Here is a 13,536-nt window from a genome sequence, read left to right on the forward strand (position 1 = left end):
TGAGTTGCTGCAGTTGTCAGACGCTGAGAGCCTGGCTCTCAGGGAGGCTGGAGGCATTGCAGATGTTGAGAGTTGTATGTCATTCCCGTGACCGTCCTGGGCTCCTGCGCTGCCACCTCCCTTTCCAGGTGGCACGTCACTCCCTCACCTGAAGGCTACAAGAACAATATTCCTTTGACTAAAAACGAGCTAGTGTGCTCGCTGCCAGCACACAGGTGACCAACACGGCAAGGACCTGCTGGGCCGGAGGGCGGAGCCCGCAGGGAGGCCCCTTTAGTGTGCAGGGCAGTGGTTCCTTTACCTGGAACCCTGGTTTCCTGACTCACCTCCTTCCCGCTCCACGGTCCTTTTCTCCAAGAGGCCCTCTCTTCCCCCTGTGCTCTACTCCTCTCCCATCAGTAATTACCACCTGCAGTTGTAGTGCCTGATTTTACTAACTGTATTTCAGTTGTCTGACTTCCTCCGTGCACGCCACCCGAGCAAAGACGGCTTCATTGCTGGTGTCTCCAAGGTTCCTAGAAGGAGGCCCGGGGCACAGCGGCCAGCAATAGGCACACACAGAAAGAGGGAGGGCTGGCACCCTTCACTGGGCCGACCTCAGCTGTCACTCAGTCAGAAGCCTGCCCTCTGACCCCTGGGCCCCTGGCAGGTGCTAAGTGCCCAACACACGCTTGTAAAATGCCCGAGAATCTGCCCCTAACATCTGCTGTTTGCTTTCAAGTTTTTCCAAAGAGCGCTGCCCAGAGGCCTTTGAAGTTGGGTTCTGGTCATCCGAGCCGCCACCTCCGGCTTTATAAGTTTATGTGCTTTCTTAACACTCATTATCAAGAGTGGCTTTTAAGTTTTGAGAGCACATGAGGCCTCTGACGCGACTAAATTTCTTTTAAGGCACCTGAGAAAGGCCCATACTGGCCCCTCCGCGGCCCTGAGACGCGCAGAGCTCACCTGGAACTTACAAAGCAAGAAAACAGCAGTTCTGCAACCTTTCTGTCAGACGCCAGAGACGCAAGCCGGCCCTTCCTCCAACGCCTTGCCCTGTAAAGGGAGCAAGGATTACACACTGCTGGAGGCCCGCAGAGGAAGTATGCGCAGCAGGGAGGGTCACCGGGAGCCCCCGGGATGCTCTCTGGATCAGCGATGCTTTTAGCAGTTTAGGAGTTGATGTGGAAAAAAATGGTGGTGTATCGTGTATCCCCCAAAATAAGACCTAGCTGGACCATCAGCTCTAATGCATCTTTTGGAGCAAAAATTAAGACCCAGTATTTATGTTATGTTATGTTATGTTATGTTATGTTATGTTATGTTATGTTATGTTATGTTATTATTAATTATATTATATTATATTATATTATATTATATTATATTATATTATATTATATTATATTATATTACATTACATAAGACCAGGTCTTACATTACAGTAAAATAAGATGCATTAGAGCTGATGGTCCGGCTAGGTCTTATTTTCGGGGAAACATGGTACGTGGAAGGCAGATTGGTGCCGGATGTGGAGATGGGCTGAGGAAGTACATTCGGGGGGGTCAGAGGCTGTACTGCAGGAGAGAACACAGTAAATGTCAGAAAGTCCGCGTGGGTGAGTGCGTGGCAAGTGGCCTGAAGACAGCAGGCAATGTCTACGACGGCATGAATAGCCCACGGTTTGCTTAGCCGTTCACCCATCGGTGGACCTGGGAGGTTTTCGCCTCCTGGCTTGTACGAGCAATGCTGCCATGAATGTGAGTATCTCCTGAGACCCCGCTTTCAGTTCTTTTGTGCATATACCCGAAGTGGGATTCCTGATCACATGGCAGTTCTAGTTTTAATTTTTTGAGGAACATTAGTGAGTGAGTTGTTGGGTTTGGGGCCCCTAAGCTGAGAGGTGAGGTGGGGGCCCGAGGGTGAGAAGTTGGGGTCAGCTATCAGTACACAGGTGGCTCTGACGAGGTCCACGTCAGAGCTGGTGATTTCAGGGATGCGGTGGCTTGAGGGGGTGACGAGCCTGGGTGTGATCACGGAAGCCACACCTGCAGCAGCCAGAAGGCCACAGTCACGCATCGCTCAGGGTGGGGTGGAAACAGACACCGGAGAGCATTTGTCTCCTCCAAGTAGTGAGGTGTCTGTGTGCCCCAGAATGGATGTGTGCTGAGTGTGCGGTAGCCGCGTGGCATCGAACAAGCCACTTCTCTGTGCTCCCGTGTCCTTACCCACTTGTGGGTTAATTGTAACTGCCGTGCCCACCTCACCAAGCCGATGAGAGAGACGAAGGAGATATATCTAAAAAAGCCTCATGCCTGTACAGGTGCCATACTTAGGTGAGAGACGGACTCATGAATGATTGATGACTTGAGTTAAGAGGACGTGTGCAAAAGAATCCTGAGCAGTTGCCATGGGGAGAGCTCTCCCCCTATTTTCTATATTTTCCTAGACCCCTAGCATCACGCCTGCTTTTCTGTCTTTCTCCCCAGTATGGACCGAGAGAGAAGGGAAAGGCGAAATTCTAAATCTTTAGCATTAGGTATGCATGCAAGTAAAGAAGAATTGTAACTAACAGCAGGGTGAAGAAGGTTCTCTCCTAGTCAAGGAGCCTGGAAAAACCATGTCCACAGCTGGAACAGCACCTCTGCATTCAGGGAACTCCGTTTCTCCAAAGCCCCCTGTTCCACCTTGGCTTTCATTCCCAAGGTTACTTCATGGTTCAAAGTTAGTTCATGGTCCAAGATGGCTGCCAGAGCACCAGCCGTCAGGTCCATGTTCCAGCCAGAAGGAAGAAAAGGCAAGGAAGGTCATGTCTTTAAGAACAGTTCCTGGACGTTTCGCAGGCCAAGTCTACTTTCTTTTCATGGTCCTGCACTTGGACGTAGCCACAAGTCACTGCACAAGAGGCTGGGAGAGGAGTCCATCCTACTCGTAGGTGACCACAGAGAGCTAACTCAGGCCTTCCCTTAGGAAGGAAGACCAGCTGAATGGACACCAGAGACTGTTGCCGAAAAGAGGCACTGGCGGAACGGCATCTTATACTGGTAGAAGGTGACTGCCATTTGGTGTTGCTTCAGATGCTTTTTAGAAACAAGGGCGATAGTCAACAGGGCAGTGACGGACGCTGAGCCTTAAACGACTTAGCCTGCCTGATGTCTGGTCTTTGCATTTTAATACACAGCGGACCACAAACCCTCTTCTGATGTTTATGGTGGGCACGAGTCAGAATCCTGCTGGCTCAGCCAATGCCATTCCTCCAGTGACACCCTACAGAACGTTTCCGTGAGTGTGGTCTGCCACAGCTGGCTCACATCGGTCCCAGTTCAACTGTGGTGCCAGTTTAATCATGAATCACATCCCTTTTGCTCTCCAAAGCATCCTGGTAGGAACAATGATGGGGGGTGGGTGGGGCGGGGTGGGAGGTCTCACTGAAAGCATAGATCTCTGGGCTCCATCTTAGACACCGTCATCATAACCTCTGGGTGTAGAGTCCAGAATGTTGCATCTTAAACAAACAGGCACGAACGTTTGAGAACCAATGTGCCACGGCGACGTCTGCAGTAGGCGGACAGGACTACAGATCATACATATATTTTTACAACGAGAAGAAGTGAAGTCTCGTGTTAAGAGCCACCACCCACATCTCCTGCCTTCTATTCTAGAATTTTCTCCTTGTAGCTAAGTTGCTGGAAAGCTTTAGACTTGAGCCCAGGTGGGTTGGGCTCAGTGCCCTCAAGTGGAGTTAAGATGACCCCCTGCACAGCGACCGCGTGGGGTCGTTGCAAAATCAGGTGACGTATCACCGGCAGAAGTTCTTTGTCAAGTTAAAGTGTGTCCCGGGAGGCTCATGCTCCATGCTGACCATTTCGGTGTCTGAGGGCGGCTGTGTTTTTGCACATCTGACTTTTCTTTCACGCTCTAGTTTAGACAAGGACATAACTTAGGCATGCGGGTGGGTGTACAGTGGAGCTGCGTTTTGGTTTCATACGCATTTCTCTGATGAGTAAGAGGCTGAAAACCTGGTACAGGTCAAGGCCTATTCCTCCAGGCTAAGTGACGGGCCGGGAGGTCACCGAGGCTGAGAAACCAGTCTGCCCAACACCTGCCTTTCCTGGCCTCCTTTCTGGCTTGGACGTGCCCTCTAATTATCCACAATCTAACACCACCCAGATCCGTCCAGAAGTTCATGCTGACACACAATCCTGCCTTGCAGAGGCCCTGCCGGGGCTTTTATTTTGTGCACTGGCTTTGGGGCTCTGTCTGCAGGCCAGAAGCCAGCCCCGCTTGCCTGCCGAGTGGACTCCTTGCTACCATCTCATATTTTCTTGGTCATGGGAGGAGCATAAATATCACTGGGGATTCAAGTCACTGAATGTAACCAGCAGTGACATTCCTGAGACGGTTTCCACAGCAGAAGCCAACAGATTTGGATCTGTGTAGTGCAGTCAACAGCTACTCGAAGGAAGCTGTCTTTTTCCCATTTGGTGACATGTCAGGGAAGTGTTTGGTTGACAGGCTGAAACATTGAGTCGGAAATAACTTTGCTAGATAGCCGCAAAGTCCTTCTTCCTGGGATATCCGGGATAAGTCTCTAGGTTACACCCCTGGAATGCTTTTTATCAGGCCCATCTCTTTGCACTGGACCGATTTCAGAATCTGTGCTCATTCAGACACTGATTGACCTGAAGTTGACGTTGTCACGTCTGATGACATAAGAATCGCCAGGCGAATATCTAAATCATCCGGCATCCAATGGGTATTCCAGTCCGTTCCAAGCAAGTTTTCAATCTCCCCCATGGAATGTGACTTCATGAGAGGCCCCTCAATCACTTGACCTCTCAGAGCTGTTTCCTCACCTGTCAGCTGGGAGGCCGGTCACTCAAGGGTGTGGTCAGAACTGAACTGCACAAAGGAGCCATAATAAGTGTTTACAGCTACGGCTCTGCTCAGTGCCGCCACCCGGAATTCAGTTTGTCTGCTCTGGGGATGCAGGGAAGGGCATCTCTCATTTCTGCCATCACCAGTAATAATGGCGTTCGTGTGCTGAGTTGATAGGAAACTGGCAGGAAACTAATGGATGCCCAGGGTGGGAATGAACACGCAACCGCAAGCAGTTGGCACTGGGGCCGAGCGTGGCCCCCTGTCCTCGCCGACAGCCCCTCTGCCTCAGGGACGGGCCCTTAAGAGAGCCAGGGGCTGTGTGGCTTTCCTTCTGTGGTCTTAACGATGACCCCCTCACACTGAATTATCTTGCTGTAGTTCAGAAGTCCAACACAGGCCTTCCTGGGCTAAAATCAAGGTGTCGGCAGTGCTGGCTCCTTCTGGGGACCCTAGTGGGTCATCTGTGTCCTGGCCTTTTCCAGCTCAGATGCTCCCACATTCTTCGGCTCATGGCCCCTGTGTCTTTAAAGCCAGCGACAGCATCTCCTGGCCCTGCTTCTGTCACCACGTGCTCCTCTGTCTCCTCCTTCTGCTACTTTTAAGGCCTCTTGTGATTCTCCCTCCTTAAGGTCATCTGAGCAGCTCCCAGAGTCCCGTCTGCATTAGTTCCCCTTTCCCAGTGACCGGAGGTGTTCAGGTTCCCGCAACCCAGAGGTGGCTGGAGGTCACTATTCCACCGACCTCAGGAGGCAGGCTGTAGTGAGGCCGGTCGGGTTTCTGCGGGTCGGACGAGAGCAGCCCGTGGCCAGCCAGCAATGGCCGCCTGGGTCCTTCACTTGGAGGCGGTGGCCAAGCACTTCATTCCCTTCTGTTGAAACATCCAAACCCGTGGAAAATTTTTATCAGTTTATTTGAGCCAAACTGGTGACAATTGCTGGGAAGCAAAATCTCAATGAATTGAGGAAATGCTCTGGAGAATGGCAGTTTTGCAGTTTATCTTATATATTAGAATCAAAGGAGGAGACGGAAGAAGGGTTACATGAAGTTCGTGGGTGGTAGATTAAGGGGGTGGGAGGAAACGAAGCAGGGAAAGCTCTGGGATTGGATGTAAAGTAAAATGGAGAGACACATGCTCCTTGTACATTGGTGGGTACAGGGTAGTTAATACTTAACATTACAGCACAGAGAGATGGTATTTGGGGAACAAGGTAACAATGAGGGGTTCTGTGGTCTTGTGTTCTGGTGCCGTGGGTGTGCCCTGACGGGTCCGGAAAAAGGGATGACTCTGACATTCCAAGGGTATGTTATCTCAGATGCAAAAAGACAATAGACAGGCTCAAGCTCCCTTCAGGTAAAGATTGACCTTTGTCAAGGAAGCGACAAGCCTAGGACATGACTTCCGCCATGACCCACTTTCAGTTAGGAATTTGTATGTTCAGACCATCCTGGGTGGTTCGTTTCAATCTCTGAGGTTGTAGGGCCCGCCATGCTGGCCTCCCCTGAGCTTGTCAGGTTTAATATGTGGCCCCTTTTTCATCCACACTCTGTAGATGTCCCCTGTGACTGGCCTAGTATTCCATGCTCTGGAGGGAATGCCATGCTTGGAGCGGACGAGAACAATTTACCTCTGCTTCGGCCCTTGTCTGAGCCTGCAACCCCAGTCTCAGTGATGGATGCCCCAGGCCATGGTGCTGTTCCCTCAGAAGACTGACCAAAGCCTGGGGCACTGTCTTCCAGCAGCATCTCACTATGAGTGTCTGAATCCCTTGGTGTTTAGTCGACCAGCACCCTGCTCCCGGCTGCCTGCCCCAGCCCTGCAGAATCAGGGTCTCCGGCTGGTGGGGATCTTCCCCTGTGATTCTCATGTATGATGGAGCTTAAGAACCACGAGCGTGTGGACGGGGCCATGCCTGGCCCGTTAGCATGGCCAACAGTGAGCGGAGGAAACCTCGGAGGCCGTGTTGGCCCAGGTCTGCCCATGTCCTTCAAAATTCACATCTGGACATGCTGTCATCTCTACTTCTTCTGGCACAATGTTGAACTGGCATGATGGTGACATCTCCTAAATGCCTGAACCTTGGATTAAGGTTAATATGGAACCAACTTAAGAAACAAGGGAGTATGGGAATCCACGGTGTTGCAAGAAAATCACAGACCCTCAGTGTGGTTTTGCTAACGAGGGTGGGGGGGGGGACGAGTTATTCTTGGAGCCATGAAAGGATGGACTCCATTCAAGTAGTCCTTCCACCTACCCAAATATCCTCGCAGAGTTGACGTGTTTTATTTGTTGACATGAATGTTCTCACCTTTCTTACTTAAGATGCACGGACGTTTCCCACATCCATAAAAACCTGTCCTCAGCATAATTCATAACAGCACAGCAGACCATCATATGGTGTGTCATATCTGACCTTAACTTGCCCCATTTGTTGGGTCTGTACGTAAAATCACACATTCTTCTTGGCCAAGGCTTTGCGTACATAAGCACACATCCTACCCTCAACCCTAACCCTTACCTTGACCCTGAACCAACCCTCATGGAGCTGATGCCGAGTTAGCTAACAGGCACCATTTTGTCTATGAGGAATGTTCTAGACTGACATTGTTCAGGATTGTGTCATGGAGTGGTGTCAGGTAATCAGGATTTAACTGTTTTTATGAGACACATGATGTGGAGCCCCACAAAGGATTCCTGTGAGTAAATGATGGACAGACCGCGTGTGGGTGGCTGGCGTTACTCAGCTTGTTGGTTGGACAACACGCCCACATCCAAATGCAACATGATGTACTCAGGGCAGGAGGTGAAGCGAGCCTCCATCCTGGGGAGACGGCGCCGTGGGATCTGAGAGCCGCGTGGCAGATGGTTTGGGGCGGGGTGGACAAGCTTCTGTAAAGGGCCACTCAGCACTTTAGGCTTTTCTCTGCTTTTCCGTCAGTACCGGAGCAGAGCCTCCGAGCCACCTGGAGCCCTGGGGCTCAGCCCAGCTTCCCCTCCGACGGAAAACCAGTCGTCCACCTGGAGTGGTTGGTGCTCCCTGTTTTCGTTACTATTATTATTTTTTGTAAATCTGAGATATACTTGACATATAACGTTGTGTTAGTTTCCGGTGGGTAGCATAACGATTCCATTACGTGGCTATGTTATGAGATGCCCACCACACGTCCGGGTCGTGTAGCCCAGCGTCCTCCTCGTCCACGCCGTGAGTGGACCACCCAGGCTGGGACTCGGCCCTTCTCACTGCCCCCTGGAGTGTCCCTGCTGGGGGAGGAGGCAGTCCCCTCTCGGAAACCCTGTACCCGCCAGCCCCCACCCAGTGGAGGTTCAGTAGGAAGATGCCGTTAGTCTGGTTTGTTTTGTGGCCTATAAATATTGACTGGTCCTTCTGTGCCAGAAACTCTACAAAAAAAAAAAAAAAAAAAAAAAAGGAAATGTATAACGCTTTTCTATTAAAAAACAAAAAAGCCACAGCAGAATACAGGGTAGGCCCCTCTGCCAGTGCCTTCAGTTTATTGCCTCAGAAAAGAAAGTCGGGTCTCTCACTGGATTAAGACAGAAGATGAGTGTCTCATTGAACATGAAAGGATTTATTTCTCCGTAGGTCGGTCGTATGTATACGTGGACCACTTGGGAAAGGCACCCAGAAAATGCAGTGACAGGAAGTCCCTCCCAGCCAGCCAGCCAGCCAGCCGTGCCATCCCCAGCGGCACTCTGCTCCGGATTTCCGGAACGTTCTTCTGGAGGTGGAATGAGGTCGTCCCAACATTTTTCAGGTACTGTTTATTCATGGCCACGCTTGATGCCCGCTAGGCTTATTTCTGCCAGGCCTTCTAAGGCTGTTCCGGAACAGCTAGGAGTCAGTCAGGCCTGAGCTTTGATCCGACTGCTTAATTGCCTTTACTAATCAGCAGAGCCCGAGCAGGTAAAAATAGCCTCCAGGGTGGAAGGGTGAGTGAGGCCCCTGCCGCAGGGTGGGGGGCTCCCGGACCCCTAGTGGCAGCCTGAAAGCATCGCGCTAATTAAATAAACCAACCTTAACTGCTAGAGCTGGGCAAACATCTTGACGGCCAGGTTTTCGATTATTTACTTAGAGAGGAGCAGAAAGAAAGTGGGAAGGCACTTCCTGGGAAAGGTTTCAAGTTGCTTTCCCAAGTGCTCCGTCCCTAAGCAGAGCGAAAAGGCTCCCTCTCGCCTCTCCTCCCCTCTCTCTCTCTGCCTCCTTCCCTCCCTCTCTCTTTCCCCTGCACCTCCCCTTTCTCAGTTTTCTCTTAAAATGAAACTTCTGAATGAATGACTTCTGTTTTGGAGTATTGTGGTGCCTTCTCCTGATTTTGGAATATTCTCCTGGTTGCCCGTCCATGTCCTGTGAAGCCTGGCTGGACGCTCACCCTCCTTCAGGAAGGCTTCCAGGATTGTCACATACCTTTCAGATGGATGTGTCATCGTTTCCCCCAGTCCTCATGGTCAGTCTGTTGAATTATACTGACAGAGAAATCCTTTTATAATGCATTAGATGCGTCATCTGTGTGTCTTTCAGCTCTCCCAATAGACTATATCAGGTCTGAAATGTTGTCTTCTGTTTCTTTCCTGTTTCCCCAAACTGAGCTCATGTCACCGGTCAGCTACCTTGATATCCAGGTGAAATGATGCCGTCATCTTGCAGCCCCTCAAACTTGAAACCTGCCAGCTAGAAACCCCGAGTCACCTCTCGCTCGGATAACGAGGCCTCTGCCCCCGACATCAAGTCAGGCCCCAAACACTGGAGGTCCAGCCATCCTGCTCCCGCCACACTGACCTTGGTCTGACGGCCGGTGTCCCGAGCACCGGGCTGGCCCGTGACCGACACTGAGAAACGCTGCTCAGACGGTGCCTTCCTCTGACGTCCGGCATGGGATCCTGCCCCTCAAGGACCTCTGTGAGAGCCCGCTGACCGCTCTGAGAACCAGCGCCTGCCCACGCCATCTTTGGACTATTTGCCCTGTGCCGACGCGCACTGGGGGCTCTCCCCAACCCACAGTGGGTTTGCCAGTCTTTTGGCTGCTCCATCCAGACTGTGCCCGTTCCTCGGAGGCATCCAGAGCCTGGCTTCCTTTGCAGGTTCTGAACTCTCTGAGGTCCTCAAGGGCCTCCCTGTAAATGGCTGAACGTGCTAAGGAGGCTGAGAGAGACACGGAGATCTAGGGCAGGGGCAGAAACTTGCACCCGGGCCTTGAGGTCCTGCTCCCCATGGAGGAGGGAGAAATGCCTCCAAGTGTCCGAGTTCAGCAGGAGAGCTCGAAGACAGACATTTTACCAACATCCAGCAAAGCTCGTTGGAAACAGGAACTAACCGTACAACCAAAGGGACTAACGCAAGTAACGGAACACGCCTCGACCACAGCCCTTCACCTACACACGGAAAACTGCACACAGGCCTTGGACTCGACTTGTCGGTGTGTTTGCACTGTGGTCATTGGGCAGCAGTCTGAAACTGTCCTGGGCGCTGCAGGATGGAGTACTCCGAAATGTTTGCTGTGGCCGTCGGAAGCCAGGACTCTCGCGCTCGGGGAAAGGAGAGACCCTGCTTTATTTTGCATTCATTCCATGACACTTAGTCTTCTCACCTGCTGTGTAATGTGCTCATGTATCACGTTCGCCATCCGTCTGTGCCCGCCTCTCGGGGCAGGGAGCCCGGCCTCCTCGGCGCACGAGGACTCCGTGATGAAACGCAGACGGAGGGGGTAGGTGAGATTTTGTGCACGTAATGAAGAGCCATGTGTGGCAGAGTGTGGAGTGGGGCCAGATCCTGGAGGGGACTGATAGCAAGATTGAAAACACTTGGATTTCAGCCTGGAGGCAACGAGACACCCCTGTGAGTTGCAAATGGGCAGCGATGGGCATGAAGATGGTGCGTCAGAGGGTGGATCTGGGGTCTGTCTATGGGGGACCTGAGGCAGAGGGTCAGGTTAGGAGGCTCGGTAATCGGGGAACTTGTTACAAGTGACAGGAACCCAGTTCAAACGCGTCTAAGCAATAAAGGCAATGAAATGTCCAGGGGCGTCTTTGGCTTCGGGTGTGGCTGTGCCCAGGGCACGCTCACATGGCAGCAGGATAGATGGGGACGCATGGAAGCGAGTGGGCATGTGCAAGGCCTCTTGAGGCCCATGGTTGGACAGTACTAGATTGCGGTCACTTCTGCCACATTCTATTGGCCAAGGCAAACCACAAGACCAGCCCAGTCCGGGTGGGGAGAGACACCCCTGTGAGGGAGCAGCAGCAATGCCCATCGCACAGGTGAGCACAGAGGGCAGAGCAGTGGGGGGGTCATTGTGGCTACCAGGTGTGCGGCCTTGGGTCTGGGTGCTGTGGTCACAGAGGCACGAGCCGCCCCTCTCATCTCCTGCAGTTTCTTCCTCCAGCCTCACTTGGGGAAGAAAGCAGCTTTCTGAGCTCCGTCATTAAGGCTGGGTACACGTCGGCACAACGCAGGTGTGGTCTGCTTTCTTCCGAGGTCCACCGGAAAGTCCGGCCCGCCTCCAGAAAGCTCTCTCTGTCCTTACCAGGGGCGTCACGGACACCCTGAATTCCACCATCACAAAGCAGGGGGAGCGTCCTCGTTCACAGAGACCTGTCCCATTAATCAGCTAATTCAGAAAGTGAGCTGGTCATTTGCACAAAGGACATGTGAGAGGGGCAAGTTGCTGGGGAAAGAAATGGATTCGCCTGCTGTTTTGCGTCTTTTCCCAAGGAGGTGAGGACAAGCTTGCTTCACCCACAAGAAAAATCCTTGGAGGTTTTCAAGAAAGGGAGACTTTCACAGTATTTCTCGTAGCAAGTGCCTCAGAGTGACTGTGTTTGGAGCTGGGTCTTTAAAGAGGTGATTAAGGTAGAACGAGGTCATGTGGGGGGCCCTGACCCAGTAGGACAGGTGTCCTCATAAGAGGAGATGAGAACACAGCCACGCAGAATGAAGACCACGTGAGGACACAGGGAGGAGACGCCCATCTACACGCCAACGAGAGAGGCCTCAGGGGGACCCAGCCCTGGGACACCTGCGTCTGGGGCTTCCATCTCCAGGACTGGGAGGAAGTAAATGTCTGTTGTTTAAGCCTCCCCGTTTGTAGTATTTCTCTCTGCCTCTCCCTCCCTCCCTCCCTCTCTCTCCTCTCTCCCCCTCTCTCCCGCTCACCCCCTACATATTTGGAAGTAGTTCCATCAGTGACTACAAACCCCTGGGCCAGGACACCAAAGACTGCTATTAAAATGAAATGTGGTTTGAGAGGACTCGGACTAGTGAGCATCAGTAACCAATAATCTGGCATCTGAAACAGCGCCCCCCAGAGGGCAAGAGCCTCCACTCTGGAGCCAGGCTGCCTGGATTGGACTGGGTCCTGACTCTGCCCCCTCCCAGCTGTGTGACCACGGGGCAGGTGTCTTAACCTCTCTGTGCTCCCTCTGTAAACAAGGGGTGGTCACAGTGCTTACCTGAAGTGAGTTAATATTTGCAAAGCGCTTAAAACAGCATCTGGAAAATGGAAAGCACAGTGTGTTTGCTGTTCTCTAGCTCACCTGAGAATCTCAGGTGACAGGCGATCAGAACACAGAATGTTGGTTTATGGGCAAGGGGGCCGAGCCAGGATCCTGACACAAACCTTCAGTCTCAGGACCTGTCCGCTCTCTTAGAAGGACCCACAGAGCACTCGTGTGGGTTGGACCTACTGTGCTTACCGTATGGGGCATTACCAGCTAGGTATCTACCGTATTCGAAAATGAAACTAAGAACACTTAACGATACTTATTACTTCATTTAAAAATAACAATAATCAACCCTTTATATTTAAACAGAAGTATTTGATGACAAACAGCTGTGTTGACGTGTTTGCAAAGCTCTCTTCTGAATAGAAGGTGCTGGGTTTTCCTACCTGCTGATACTTGCACAGGGTCTCCACCCCTGACCGTGTCCCTTGAGTACCTCGTGGCAGCGGTGTGTGTGGAGCCTGCGCTGGGCTGGGCTTTCCTACAGACTCATGGCCTGAGCAGGGACGCGGTTGCTCAGGGGTGAAGACCAAACGCTGCGAGAGCCACCCGCTGACGTCAGACCCCTGGACGCAACCCAGCCCTCCAAGAGCCCCAGTCTCACACGGACCAGTCCTTCAGTGGCCAGGAGATGTCACTGTTGCCTCTTCTGCAGGGCCAGGGCCAGGCAGGCCACAGGGGCTGAGAGCTTAGACCAGGAGCTCAGAGCAGCTGCCGGGGGACTGTTGTTTCATTGCCTGTGCGACAGCCAGGGCTCTGCAGATTACAGAACCTATAGGAGATATGAATATATTTATGTGCATTGCAAAGAACTGGCTCACGTGGTTAGGGAGGCTGGCAGTCCCACTATCTAGCTGCCTGCCCTCTGCGAGCCGCAGACCCGGGAGCTGCAGAGCCGGGAGAGCCGCTGGGAAGATCCAGTCGCGTGCAGGAGGAGGACGTTCCAGCTCCCAAACGGCCCTGAGCGACTCCCCCACCCACTTCTGTTCTCCTGGGCCTCTAAGGGAAGAGGGGAGACCCACCCCCTGGGGACAGCATCTGCTTGGCTCACTCTACTGATTCAAATGCTGCCCTCACCTGGAGACACCCTGCCAGACGCGCCTGGAATAACGTGGAGCCAGGCTGTGGTCACACGTGGTGACGGCTGCCCAGGTGGACCCCTCCCT

This window comes from Rhinolophus sinicus, linkage group LG11, assembly GCF_036562045.2.
Source record: "Rhinolophus sinicus isolate RSC01 linkage group LG11, ASM3656204v1, whole genome shotgun sequence".
Taxonomy (NCBI): domain Eukaryota; kingdom Metazoa; phylum Chordata; class Mammalia; order Chiroptera; family Rhinolophidae; genus Rhinolophus; species Rhinolophus sinicus.